The sequence below is a fragment of the Bombina bombina genome, unplaced genomic scaffold (assembly GCF_027579735.1).
Source record: "Bombina bombina isolate aBomBom1 unplaced genomic scaffold, aBomBom1.pri scaffold_842, whole genome shotgun sequence".
NCBI lineage: Eukaryota > Metazoa > Chordata > Amphibia > Anura > Bombinatoridae > Bombina > Bombina bombina.
This window is the reverse complement of record NW_026512368.1, coordinates 107,111-119,802: the sequence shown is the minus strand read 5'-3', so window position 1 is coordinate 119,802 and position 12,692 is coordinate 107,111. Positions and strand designations below refer to the sequence as shown.

The 12,692-nt window shown below is 40.9% G+C and overlaps 1 pseudogene; it reads right to left on the bottom strand.

Moving 5' to 3' along the window:
* Positions 1–12,692, bottom strand: part of LOC128644263 (ficolin-2-like) — a 50,315-nt pseudogene that overhangs the window by 24,070 nt on the left and 13,553 nt on the right.

Below are 12,692 nucleotides of genomic sequence, written 5' to 3'. Positions count from 1 at the left end.
CTCTTCCCCCTCTCTTTTGCTCTTTCCCCTCTATTTTGCTCTCTCTCCCCCCTCTCTTCTGCACTTTCCCCTCTCTTCTGCTCTTCCCCCTCTCTTTAGCTCTTTCCTATCTCTCTCCCCTCTCTTTTGCTCTCTCTCTCCATCCCTCTCTTTTGCTCTCTCTCTCCCCCTCTCTATTGCTCTCTCTCCCCCTCTCTTTCTCTTCCCTCTATTCTGCTCTTCCCCCTCTCTTTTGCTCTTTCCCCTCTATTTTGCTCTCTCTCCCCCCTCTCTTCTGCACTTTCCCCTCTCTTCTGCTCTTCCCCCTCTCTTTAGCTCTTTCCTATCTCTTTTTGTCTCTCCCCCTCTCTTTCTTTTTCTCTCCCCTCTCTGTTGTGCCGACCGCGCCCCCGCCACACCCGACCACGCCCCGGCCATGTCCGTCACACCCGCCCACGCCCACACTCCCACCCGACCATGCCCCGCCCAGCCACACCCACTTTCGCCGCAAACAGCATGGATTATCAGGTAAGGCCAGGTGTGTTTGTCCTTGTGCTGTCTCTACTGCGCATGACAGCTTCGGACAAACACACTTGGCCTTTTATAAAATAGGATAGTGGTATAAATAAACACAGAGATATGACAGGCAACATTGTTTAGAACAAAAAAAGGAACTTCGGAACATGTCAATATGTTTGCAAAAGATTTCTGACATAACACACACACACACACACACATATATATATATATATATATATATATGTGTGTGTGTGTGTGTGTGTGTATATACATACTAAAATATGTATGTCCAATCTTAAAGGGACAGTCTACACCAGAATTTTTATTGTTTTTAAAAGATAGATAATCCCTTTATTACCCATTCCCCAGTTTTGCACAACCAACACAGTTATATTAATATACTTTTAACCTCTGTAATTATCTTGTATCTAAGCCTCTGCAAACTGCCCCTTTATTTCAGTTCTTTTGACAGACTTGCAGTTTAGCCAATCAGTGCCTGCTCCCAGATAACTTCACGTGCACGAGCACAGTGTTATCTATATGAAACACATGAACTAACACCCTCTAGTGGTGAAAAACTGTTAAAATGCATTCTGAAAAGAGGTGCCCTTCAAGGTCTAAAAAATTAGCATATGAACCTCCTAGGTTAAGCTTTCAACTAAGAATACCAAGAGAACAAAGCAAAATTAGTGATAAAAGTAAATTGGAAAATTGTTTAAAATTACATGCCCTATCTAAATCTTGAAAGTTTATTTTGGCCTAGACTGTCCCTTTAAAAAGAATTCTAATAATTCACTCTCCACTTTGCACCAAATATGTCGCTACTTGCTATATTCGCAATTAGTCCTGCTCAGAAAAAGAATACATTTACACTATATGCAATAATGTGCTAAAGAGAAATGTGCTTGTTTGTGGACAGTATTGAAATGGTATAAATAAAGTTGGGAAAAGCCTGAATAGCCGCGACAACGATGACTGTTAGTTAACACCAGTCCGATGCTCTTCGCACCCTACTTGACGCGCGTGTTTTTGACGGCTTTTTTGATAAATAAGGAGATCGTCTTCAGATGCGTGGCCGCAATGTTTGGCGATGTTTGGCGAGCGTTTTGACGCCCGCGAATGCAACATAGTTGACGCTTTGATAAATAGGCCTCTCTGTCTCTTGGAAAATGTGCAAATGTCAGCTTTAGAACCTGTTTGACACCAGTTTTAGACAATAGATGTGGGAGGGCTCTGAAACTGACAAAACAAAATCATTTAAAAATTCACGAGACCACTTCTTTTAAAAGAGGGAAAACTCCTATTTCAAATGAGAAGTCACATGACTAGATGTCATGTGATCCATGTATAAACACATGCAAAGTCTTATACACCAGGTTCAGAGTAACAAATTGGGGAGGACACAAGTGGGTTTTTTTTCTGCCCTCTACTGCCAAATATAAGAGACTCAATTTTTAGCTATATTTTTAACAAGACCTTAAAATGTTAAACTGAGGGAAACTGCACAACTCTATATTTTAAGTAAATCAACATAAAGACTTCATAGTATAAGGAGTAGAATCTCTTTTCTTTAAACTATGAGTCATATTTGGTAGACATGTGCGCAGCGGAAAAATTTGTTTCAGACCAATTCTGATTTTTTAGAATTTCGTTTCGGATTGATTCGAATTTGGATACATTCGGATGTATTAGTTTCGGCTTCATTTGGATTTGAATACATTTGGATGTATTCGTTTCGGATTTGATTCGTAAATTCTGAAGTTCGGTATGTGTTATGTTGTTTCAGATGGTTCCAAGTTACACAAACAGAATTATTTCACTGTTCTATCTCACTAAATCTCACTAAATTTAATTTTTATACTGAATTGTGATTATAAATTTAATTTTTATACTGAATTGTGATTAGTCCATGGCCATTTGAATGTAACAAATAAATCCGAACTAATTCAGATTTATTTGTTACAAATGCATTAGGATTAGTTTAGTTTCGTTGCTAGGGTAATTCGGAAATTCAAATCGATTTGAATCTCTGAATTTGGCAAATTCGTCCGAATTTTGATTCGGAACTAAACGAAACGCACATGTCTAATATTTGGTTGATTAAAAAATGCCAATTTCTGCCTGCTATGACAATACATTTTTTATTTGATAAAGTAGTAAAATTATATTACATTGATATGGAGAAACAACAAATACTTTACCAACTGATTTTATCTTGTGAATATTGTCATTCCCCAACCAGAACTCATTTAAACGGCTGCCAAATCCTGTCTTATAGGAATTCCAGTTGCGCTTAAAGTCTACAGAACCGTCCCAACGTCTCTGGAAAACCTGCAATCAGGAGAAAGATTAGGATCAGACTATATAATATGTATTTACTCCTATCTCTGAATTGTTTTAATTTCATACTCTCATTTACAAAATCATCAGAATTAGTACAATTCCTTTTTAGAGGCATGAACTGTCCCTTAGTGATCTCAAATCTTTTGTTTGACAGTTAAAAGCTATTAGTGTAGTAATATGTGTCCTTTATTATTTTTGTAACTATTATCAGTGTGTTGAGATCTTCCTCTAACACTGCAAATATAAAATACTCTCATGCTGAAACTCAAAACTGAATACCTGATACATTGGGATTTAAATGGGAAGCAACATTAGCAGCATATTCTTTTAAAACCTCTCCATACACACAAGGAGTCATCAATAGATCTTTTATAGCCTCTAAAGTACTTAAAGTGATGGTAAATCCAAGTGTATAACAAACGCTAGAATTTACCATCACTATAATTAAAGATTAGCTTCAGTCATCATTTACTAAAAAAAAGTGTTAATCTAACCCTATCTGTGCCAAAACTATATTACTAACTTAGCACCTTCAGGCGCCCACGGCACAACGCTCTTCTCCAATGAGGTGAAGTTTCAACCTCTAAACCAATAGCAGTGTATGGAGACAAAACACTGTCTATTGACACGCACGGCCATTGGTTTAGAGGTGGAAATGACACCTCATTAAAGAATAAAGCTTTGTCGTGGGCGGCCGTAGGCACTGAGTTAGCAATTTACTTTCGGCACAGATAGGGTGAGATTAACACTTTTTTTTAGTAAATGATGACTGAAGCTAATGATTTTTTATTTTTAGTTATGGTAAATCCTAGCGTTTGTTATACACTTGGATTTACTATCACTTTAATGTATAAGTTACTATCTGCAAACATGTGTGCACCTCTGATCACCCCATAAAGAAAGTGCAATGGAGGGGGCAAATAATATTACAAGCCTTAGTCAATAACTCTTATATGTGTGATATCTATACTATAATCGTGTTTGAAACGCGTCCGTCGGTGTCGCCAGTTGCGCACGCATCCTCAAAGGAATGTTGGCTGCTCACGCAGCCAAAAGAATCCACCTGGATGCAGCGAAGCACAAACAAAGCCTTAAAAACAAAACACGCAACCACCCGCTTGAAATAACTAAAAAACACATTGTCGCTTGCAAGAAATAAAAATAAAAAACAAACCGCTAGCATGAAGTATTAAGGAAAAAAAATAACCGCCGCATGAAATATAAAAAAAATAAAACTAACCACCCGCACGAAGTATTAAAATAAAACTAACCACCCACACGAAGTATTAAGAAAAAAATAAACATAACCGCCCATACTAAGTATTAACAAAAAAAACCTAACCCTTAAACCATTAAACTCTCACAACAGAAACTACCTAACCCTTACACCGCCAAATCCCTACAACACCAACAAATAAATTACAATATTAACCACTAAACCATCAAACTCTACAACGCCAACTAACTAATTATACTATTAACCCCTAAACCGACAAACCCCCACATTCCAATAAACCTAATTAACCTATTACCCCTAAACCGCCAACCACCCACATCGCAATAAACCTAATTAAACTATTAACCCCTAAACCGCCAACCCCCCACATCACAATAAACCTAATTAGCCTATTAACTCCTTAACCGCCAACCTCCCACAACACAAATAACTAATTTAATTACTAAGCCCCCTAACCTAACACCCCCTAAATAAACCCCAACTACTACTAAATTAAACATAAAATAAAAAAATCCTAACATTAAATTTCAAAAAATTACTCTAACATTACAAAAAATAAAAAAAGTCTAACATTACAGAAAAAAATAAACAAAATTATCAAAAATTAAACCTAATCCTTATGAAAATAAAAAAGCCCCCAAAATAAAAACACCCCCTAATCTAAACTACCAATATCCATTAAAAGGGCCTTTTGTAGTGCATTGCTCTAAGTTAAACAGCTCTTTTACGTTTAAAAAATACTAAGTCCCCCCTAACAGTAAAAAAAAACACCCACCAAACCCCCCAAAATAAAAAAACTAACACTAAAAAAACCTAAACTACCCATTGCCCCTAAAGGGGCATTTGTATGGGCATTGCCCTTAAAAGGACATTCAGCTCTTTTACAGCCCATTAAATCCCCCCCCCAAAATAAAATAAAAAAAATCCTAAAACTAAGCCCCAAATAGGTACTCACCATTCCTGAAGTCCGGGGGAGAAGGTCTTGTTCCAGGCGGCACCATCATATTCTATCTTCATCCGGAGTGAAGGCGGCACAGAGCGGAGGTGCGGAGCTGGCTTTCCCAATGCACGGATCCTCTTTATACGATCGTCCGTCGCACACTGAAGATTGAATGCAAGGTACCCCATATTTATTGGGGTACCTTGCATTCCTATTGGCTGAAATTTTGAAATCAGCCAATAGGATGAGAGCTACTGAAATCTTATTGGCTGAAATAGGAATGCAAGGTACCCCAAATTGATTGCGGTACCTTTCATTTCATTTTTAGTGTACGCCGGAGATCGGATGAAGAGGAGCCTCCATGCCGCTGAGGATCTCCGCCAATGAGAACCGCCGCTGAGGACCGCCGCTCCAGATCCGCGCATCAAGGATGACTGCTCCACAACTCGGCTCCGTGCCGCCTTCGCACAGGATGAAGATAGCAGATGATGGAGCCGCCTAGAAGAAGACCTTCTCCGCCGGACTTCAGGAACGGTGAGTACCTATTTGGGGCTTAGTTTAAGGATTTTTTTTTGGGGGGGGGGGGGTTTGTTTTTAAGATTATGGATTTAATGGGCTGTAAAAGAGCTTAGTAGTTTAGTTTTTTTTAGTGTTAGGTTTATTTATTTTGGGGGGGTTGGTTGGGTGGGTGGTTTTACTGTTTTTAAGTAAAAGAGCTGTTTAAATTAGGGCAATGCCCTACAAAATGCCCTTTTAAGGGCTATTGGTAGTTTAGTATTAGATTAGGGGGTGTTTTTATTTTGGGGGGGATTTTTTTGGGGGGGTATTAGTTTAGGTTTATTTTTTTATTTTGGATAGCTTTGTTTATTTCTTTCTGTAATTATACATTTTTTATTTTTAGTAAAATTAGCTTAGGGGATTGTATTTTTTTAAACATAAACTGCCCTCTGGGCAGGCTTATCGCCTAGTTGTTAATAAATAACATTCTATTACATTAGCTAAAGTTAAATCAGCTTTTCTTACCATGTTTATATAAGAAATGTTCCTGTAGGGCGGGGCACCAAAATGATGTAGGGAAAATCACTAATGAAGGAATTGGTCATGGCATGGGCCACATTAAATTATACTCCAATGTATACTAAAGATAATGGGGCCTATCTATCAAGCTCCGAAAGGAGCTTGATGGCCCGTGTTTCTGGCGAGTCTTCAGACTCGCCAGAAACAAAAGTTATGGAGCAGCAGTCACAAAGACCGCTGCCCCATAACCCTGCTCGCCTGCTCTGAGCAGGCGGACAGACATCGCCGGAATTCAACCCGATCGAGTACGATCGGGTTGATTGACACCCCCTGCTGGCGGCCCATTGGCCGTGAGTCTGCAGGGGGCGGCGTTACACCAGCAGCTCTTGTGAGCTGCTTGTGCAATGCTGAATACGGAGAGCGTATTGCTGTCCGCATTCAGCGATGTCTTGCGGACCTGATCCGCACTGTCGGATCAGGTCCGCAAGACATTTCTTAAATAGGCCACATTAGATCAATTTCTTTTTTTTAAGGTTGTATATTTATACCCAATGTTGTTAAGTTCAGTAGTATATACATTTAAAATAAATGAATTACTATAAACTATGTTCCTTTGTAAAATTTAAAGTGGGACTCTAATGCAAATATAGCATGCTCTAATCATTTCCGGAAAATTCCTACTTAGCATCTGCAATCTTTAAAGTTCCGGTTCCAGGGATAGACAGTTAACCAATCAGGCAGTAGTGCGACCCTGCTAATCAGTGGAGATTTTCTGCTTGCTAACTGAAAGGCTTGCATCTATCACACACGACTTTACCTATGTGTTTAGCTCTTTTTGTGAGGGTTATACATAAAGTTATCTAGAGTTAGTAATACTAGAATTACATGTTCTTATTAATTTGTGCATATCATTTTTTTTTTAAATTAAATATCCCTTTATATATTATGGGATAAATTACAAGTGGAGCATTAATTTATTGCGCTCCCGCAAATGGGCAAGTACGCCCGTTTGTGAGTGTGCAATAAATCACCACCCCTTACAAGTGGCTAGTTATTGCTACTGCGAGCTTGCGGTATCAATTAGTGCTCATAAAATCGACCAGAGATCAGATCTCTGGTTCATTTTATAAATGTGTGTGAGCTGGTATTACTCATTGAAGCGCAAATATTGCTTTAGCAAAAGCGATATTTTGTGCTCCACTTGTAATCTGGCCCTATATAGGAGCTTAGGGGCCGATTATCTAAACCTCGCCAGAACAGACATAGTTTTTACGCCAACCCTCGCAGCAGCTGCCCTGGTGCAATTATCTTTAAAAAGGAGCAGTCTCTGTTGAGTGGCAAGATGTCTCCTATTGAAATTAATGGAATTTGCTGGAAAGGGAAACTTTCTGTGTACAGCAGGGGCCCTTTAAAAATTAAATCCTTCAGCCAATAAAAATCACATTACGCTGGGGGGCGGAGCCTAGCCATGATCTAAGATGGCTGCATTTTAGAAGCGCTCTGTAGTCCCTTGTGTCTTTCACCTACAATCTAATTGTCCTGCCATCACCCTAAACCTCTACAAGATTGGGTAACACTGCCCTAGTCCCCAGGACTCAGAAAATATAACTTTTAAGGCGGAGGGGAGATCGCTTGCTGAGGGCTGGACGGAGTGCACGCGCCGCACGAAGTGAGCACCGGACTTATCAGCCACACACGCAAGCTGCACTTAATCTACCTACCATAGCTGCCATGGGGCCGGCTGCCGATATTTGAGATCTTGGTGGAGTCCACGCTGAACCCGCGACAGAGCCGCAACCCCATACTGGCTCCTAAGGCAGACGGGCCGCGACCACGTGGCCACGCTGAGACGCTGAAAGTTTGTACTGCGGGCCTCCGGTTCTGATTGCCTGGCCACAACAAGCACTGCGTTGTCTCACCCAGGACCCTGACATTCCGATAGCTTGGAGGTACCTCTGCTGGGATCGGCAGACAAGGTAAGGGCTTGGAACAGTCTTTTCTCCACACAACCCACGTGGAGGCTAGCAAAAGTGGGTGGCACCATTGATAACTTTACTGCTGAACGGGGAGTCGACACTGGATTGTGGGTCTTCACATATTAATTTACATAAACTGTAGTGGTGGTACTGTTACCGGGGTGGCTAAATACAGACTTGCCCAGCTGCGCAGATAAGGGTCAGGTGGTGGGGGACTGGGCCCTACACATACCTGTGGCAGACGCCTCCTCTAACGCACAAACCCCCAAGCACTGTGTGCTGAAAACATAAATTGGCAGGCTGTGAACACACCGAGCAGCATACACAATTAATACAGCCAATTACTACAAAAGAGTTGGAAGCTTTATTTTCAAAATCTCTGACCAGTGTTGGATATGGCCAGTAAAAGAAATCCTAAGCCTCCCAGAAGCTCACAGTCCTCTAATATGGAGAGTTATCTGATTTCTTCAGACTCAGCCCTCCCACCTAATAAAGTGATAGCAGAATCACAGTTAACCACTCCTCAGACCCTGGAGCATAGACCTAGCACACAATCCCTCAAGTATCTTACAAAGGAGGATATCATACACCTATCTTCCAAAGAAGATATTAAAAATGCAATGCAAGACTTTAAAAACATGTTTGGGGAGCTTAAGAGAGACATAGTGGCAGTAAAACATTGTGTTACTCCGGTAGAAGAAAAACAAGAGTCATTAAGCTCTGACATGCAGCAACAAACTAGTCTTTTACAAGCGCAGGAAGGCACAGTCCTATCTCTCATGGATCGTATAGAAGACCTTGAGAATAGGAGTAGGAGGAGCAACCTCCGCCTACGGGGTATACCTGAATCAATTGACCCACCAGCACTGCTGCCCTACATCCAGGAGTTCATTAGATTCCTCAAAAATGACGAGGCGGCACAGGATGTACAGTTAGAACGAGCCCACAGGGCCCTACGCCCCAAACCACCTAGTAGGGCCCCCCCTAGAGATGTCATTATGAAATTTCTGTCATTTCGAGACAAGGAGGAAGTTTTAAAGCAGGCCAGAGCAAGACACCCAATCACATTTAGGGGCTCAGAAATCCAGGTGTATTCAGATCTATGCCCCACAACTTTACAAAAACGCAGAGATCTGAGGCACGTCACATCAGCCCTGAAGGAGAAAAAGATCCCATATAGATGGGGGTTTCCCACTTGTCTAATTGCCACGAAAAACAACACCTCTCATATTCTCAAGAGTCCCGACGACCTCCAAGTGTTCAGTCAGGCTCTAGGTCTGGAGATTATGCCCTTTCGCCCTGAGGAAGCAGTCCGCCGAGCCCCTGGTGAAGCGGGCCACAGAGAAATTCCACAGATTCACGGTTGACATGACAGCCTGGGATTTATAAGTATTACTTTTCTTGGTTCCTGTCACTTGGCTTATACAGACTATCCACTGGCCCTTTGTGTGGAGTGAAGTTTCATATCCCTCTGACGAACACTAGGGTTGTATGTTTTATATAACATTATTGATGTTTGATTAATTTACAGGTTTGATGTTTTACTATGTTTAAATGACCTGTTAACCTAAACTCATGCACTGTAACGCCTTGTTGCCTATACTTGAATATGTGTTGCACTTCAGCTCAAAGTAAAGAGTTAGACCTGATGCTATAGCACTGGTTAAATTTTTTTTTTTTTACTACCCACTGGCCTTTTGTATGGGGCAAAGTTTCATATCCCTTTGAAGAACACTAAGGTTGTATGTTTTATATGGCATTGATAATGTTTGAATCATTTACAGGTTTAATGTTTTAATATGTTTAAATGATATGTTAACTTACACTCATGCACTGTTATGCCTCGTTGCCTTTACCTGAATATGTGTTGCACATCAGCTCAAAGTAAAGAGTCTAATCTGACGCTATAACACTGTTTACTCGGTGGTTAAATTCTATTTATGCTTTAAAAAAGGAGGGGAGAGGGGGCGGGGTTCATCGAGAGCTAGACAAAAAAGTTTAACAAGATACAGAAAAATAATTTAATGATTAACTAGCTTATAAGAATAGGGGATGCCCCAACATACGGGGCTGAATACCTCGTTTGAAGATTTAATTTCTCATCACAGAAATGAGGGTTGACCCCAGAATAGAGCGGACTCTCTTCCACACAGATGGCTCAGCTTGGTCTATACATAGTGTTTTAAATAAGTAAGCAATTTGCGAAATGGAGTTTGACACCAAGGTGCTCTACCCCAGACTAATCACATAACACCCAACTTATTTATCTCGTATGTGAATAGAGAGATGTAAGTACAGATAAGAGTTGGGAACAATCATGCCAAACCCTACTGGCGTATTGGTTTGTATACTCAATGTGCAGGAATGATGACACTTAACCGCAACCGAGTAAACACAGCTTAGGAGGGTGGAGCAGTGTGCTAGAACTCTTATATTAACAGTATTAGTAATAGGTTACATAGGAATAAATTTAGACTACTCAGCTTGAATCAAAGGATCAATTAGATTTATTAGAAATATGTTTTCTGTTTATGTTTTTTTCTTGCGTGAAAGACACGGGGACAACTACCCCTGAGTTATTAAAGTAGTTGTTACAGTTTCTTTGGGGAAAAAAAGAAAAAGCAGATTTAATATTGTATAATTTTATTGCTCAAAGTTATCCTGCTTGGTTAAAAGTACGCGATACCAATATATTATTGGAATTGTCTTCTTAGTGAAGGCAACTGCCCGCTGAAAGTGGCCAGGCATAGTACAAAATACCTGGGTATCACTATCACACCCTGTGCTCCTGAAATAGTTGACCTAAATTACAAAAAAACATGTGACGAAGTCCTTAGGGATCTGTCTAACTGGAAAAAGAAAACAATCTCCTGGATGGGTCGCATAGGAGTAGTTAAAATGAATGTGCTGCCAAGAATACTTTACATTATGCAGACAGTCCCGTCGATTTCAGCCTCTCATTACCTTCAACGTATTCAAACGGGCATCGAGGCATACATATGGAATGGGATAAGACCCAGGGTTAAAAGGTCCACATTATATCTACCTAGGGATAGGGGCGGTCTTGGAGTTCCACTCCTGAGAGATTATCAAAATGCTATCTTTCTCCAGAGGGTGGTGGAATGGAGCCGTAATTCTCGTAACAAACTTTGTATCCAAATTGATAATGAGATCCTGCAGCGGGGAAATGTGGGGGCCCTGGCCTGGATAACGGCTAAAAATCGCCCAGCTTCTATTACACAGTACACGATGATTTCTGACACCCTAAAGATCTGGGATAGGGTGTTGAGCGAGAGTGCTTATCTCTCAACTCATACCTCACCAAACATACCTATACGTGAAAACCCTGATCTGGGGTTGGAGCTCCCGAAGCGCAATAAGGGAGAAACTTATACACTAGCTGAGGCGGCTTTCTCTAATATTCTACAACATGATAAAATCAAAACACAGGCTGATCTGGCCGAGTGGGACCGGAACATTTTTGCATCCTGGTACAGAGTGGCTCAGGTCACCCACTACTTCGATATTTGTAAAGATCGAGGGGCATTGACAAGACACAGAACACCCTTTGAGGTGTTGTGCACTATGCAGCAGACACCAGTTCATCTAATCTCTCATTTATATCAACTTTTATTGAGCAGAGGAGGAACTGCCCTCCCAACATTTGCCTCCGCGTGGCAAACAGAACTCGGATTGGAAATTCCCACTAAGGATTGGTAGATCTTTAGGAAAACAAAAAAAGCTTCTATTTCAGCAAAGGTTCAGGAAATGCACTATAAACTAATTAGTAGATGGTATTTGATGCCCCAAAAGTTGCAGAAGATCTACCCTCACACAGGTGGGGGGTGCTGGAGGGGCTGTGGGGGAGAGGGATCCCTCCTTCACATATGGTGGAGTGACAGCCCTTAGGCAGAGGTATATACGACAGACATGTCCACAGATAAAGCCTTTCTGGGAAGAGGTGTTGGGAGAAATGAGCAATGTCCTTAAAACCATCATTCCCCCTAAACCAACATATCTGATATACCATGAGCTACCTAAAATCACTGGAGTGGACAGACACCTACTTTTTATGCTAATGCTGAATGGTGCGAAAGGGCTTATCCCGGCGCATTGGAAGAGCCCTCAGATTTCTGAAAGTTCAGGAGTGGAAGCATAGAGTTGGGGACCTACTTAGACTAGAGCGATATTATTTTCTTAAAACTGGAAGACTAGCTATACACGAGATGATGACACTAACATGGGAGGGTAAAGGATTTTGACTCTTTTAAACCAAATGTGACCCTTTTCCACTTTTCCCCTCCTCCTCGTTGCCCCCTTCTCACTCCTCTCATTACCAATTTCCCCCCCCATCCCTCCTCTTCTTCCCCCTTTTTTTTTTTTTTTTTTTTTTTTTCTTTTCTCTCTAATACTCCACACCTTCTTTCCCTTTCTCTTTGCTACTTTACTCTGTTTAATTCCTGGCACCCTGGGCGGGTGGAGACATCAGGCCTTATGTTACCTTCAGCAGTATGAAGCAAGTATGCTGAAGATCTATATATATTCATATGTTTAAATACCTATTGTCAAACTCCTAAGTTTATGTTATGATTGATTATATGGACCATCTAGCATTACGGACACTCAGTTCGTAGAAACAAGCTCAAGAACTATGGACTAACTTCACGAAAAAATATGACAA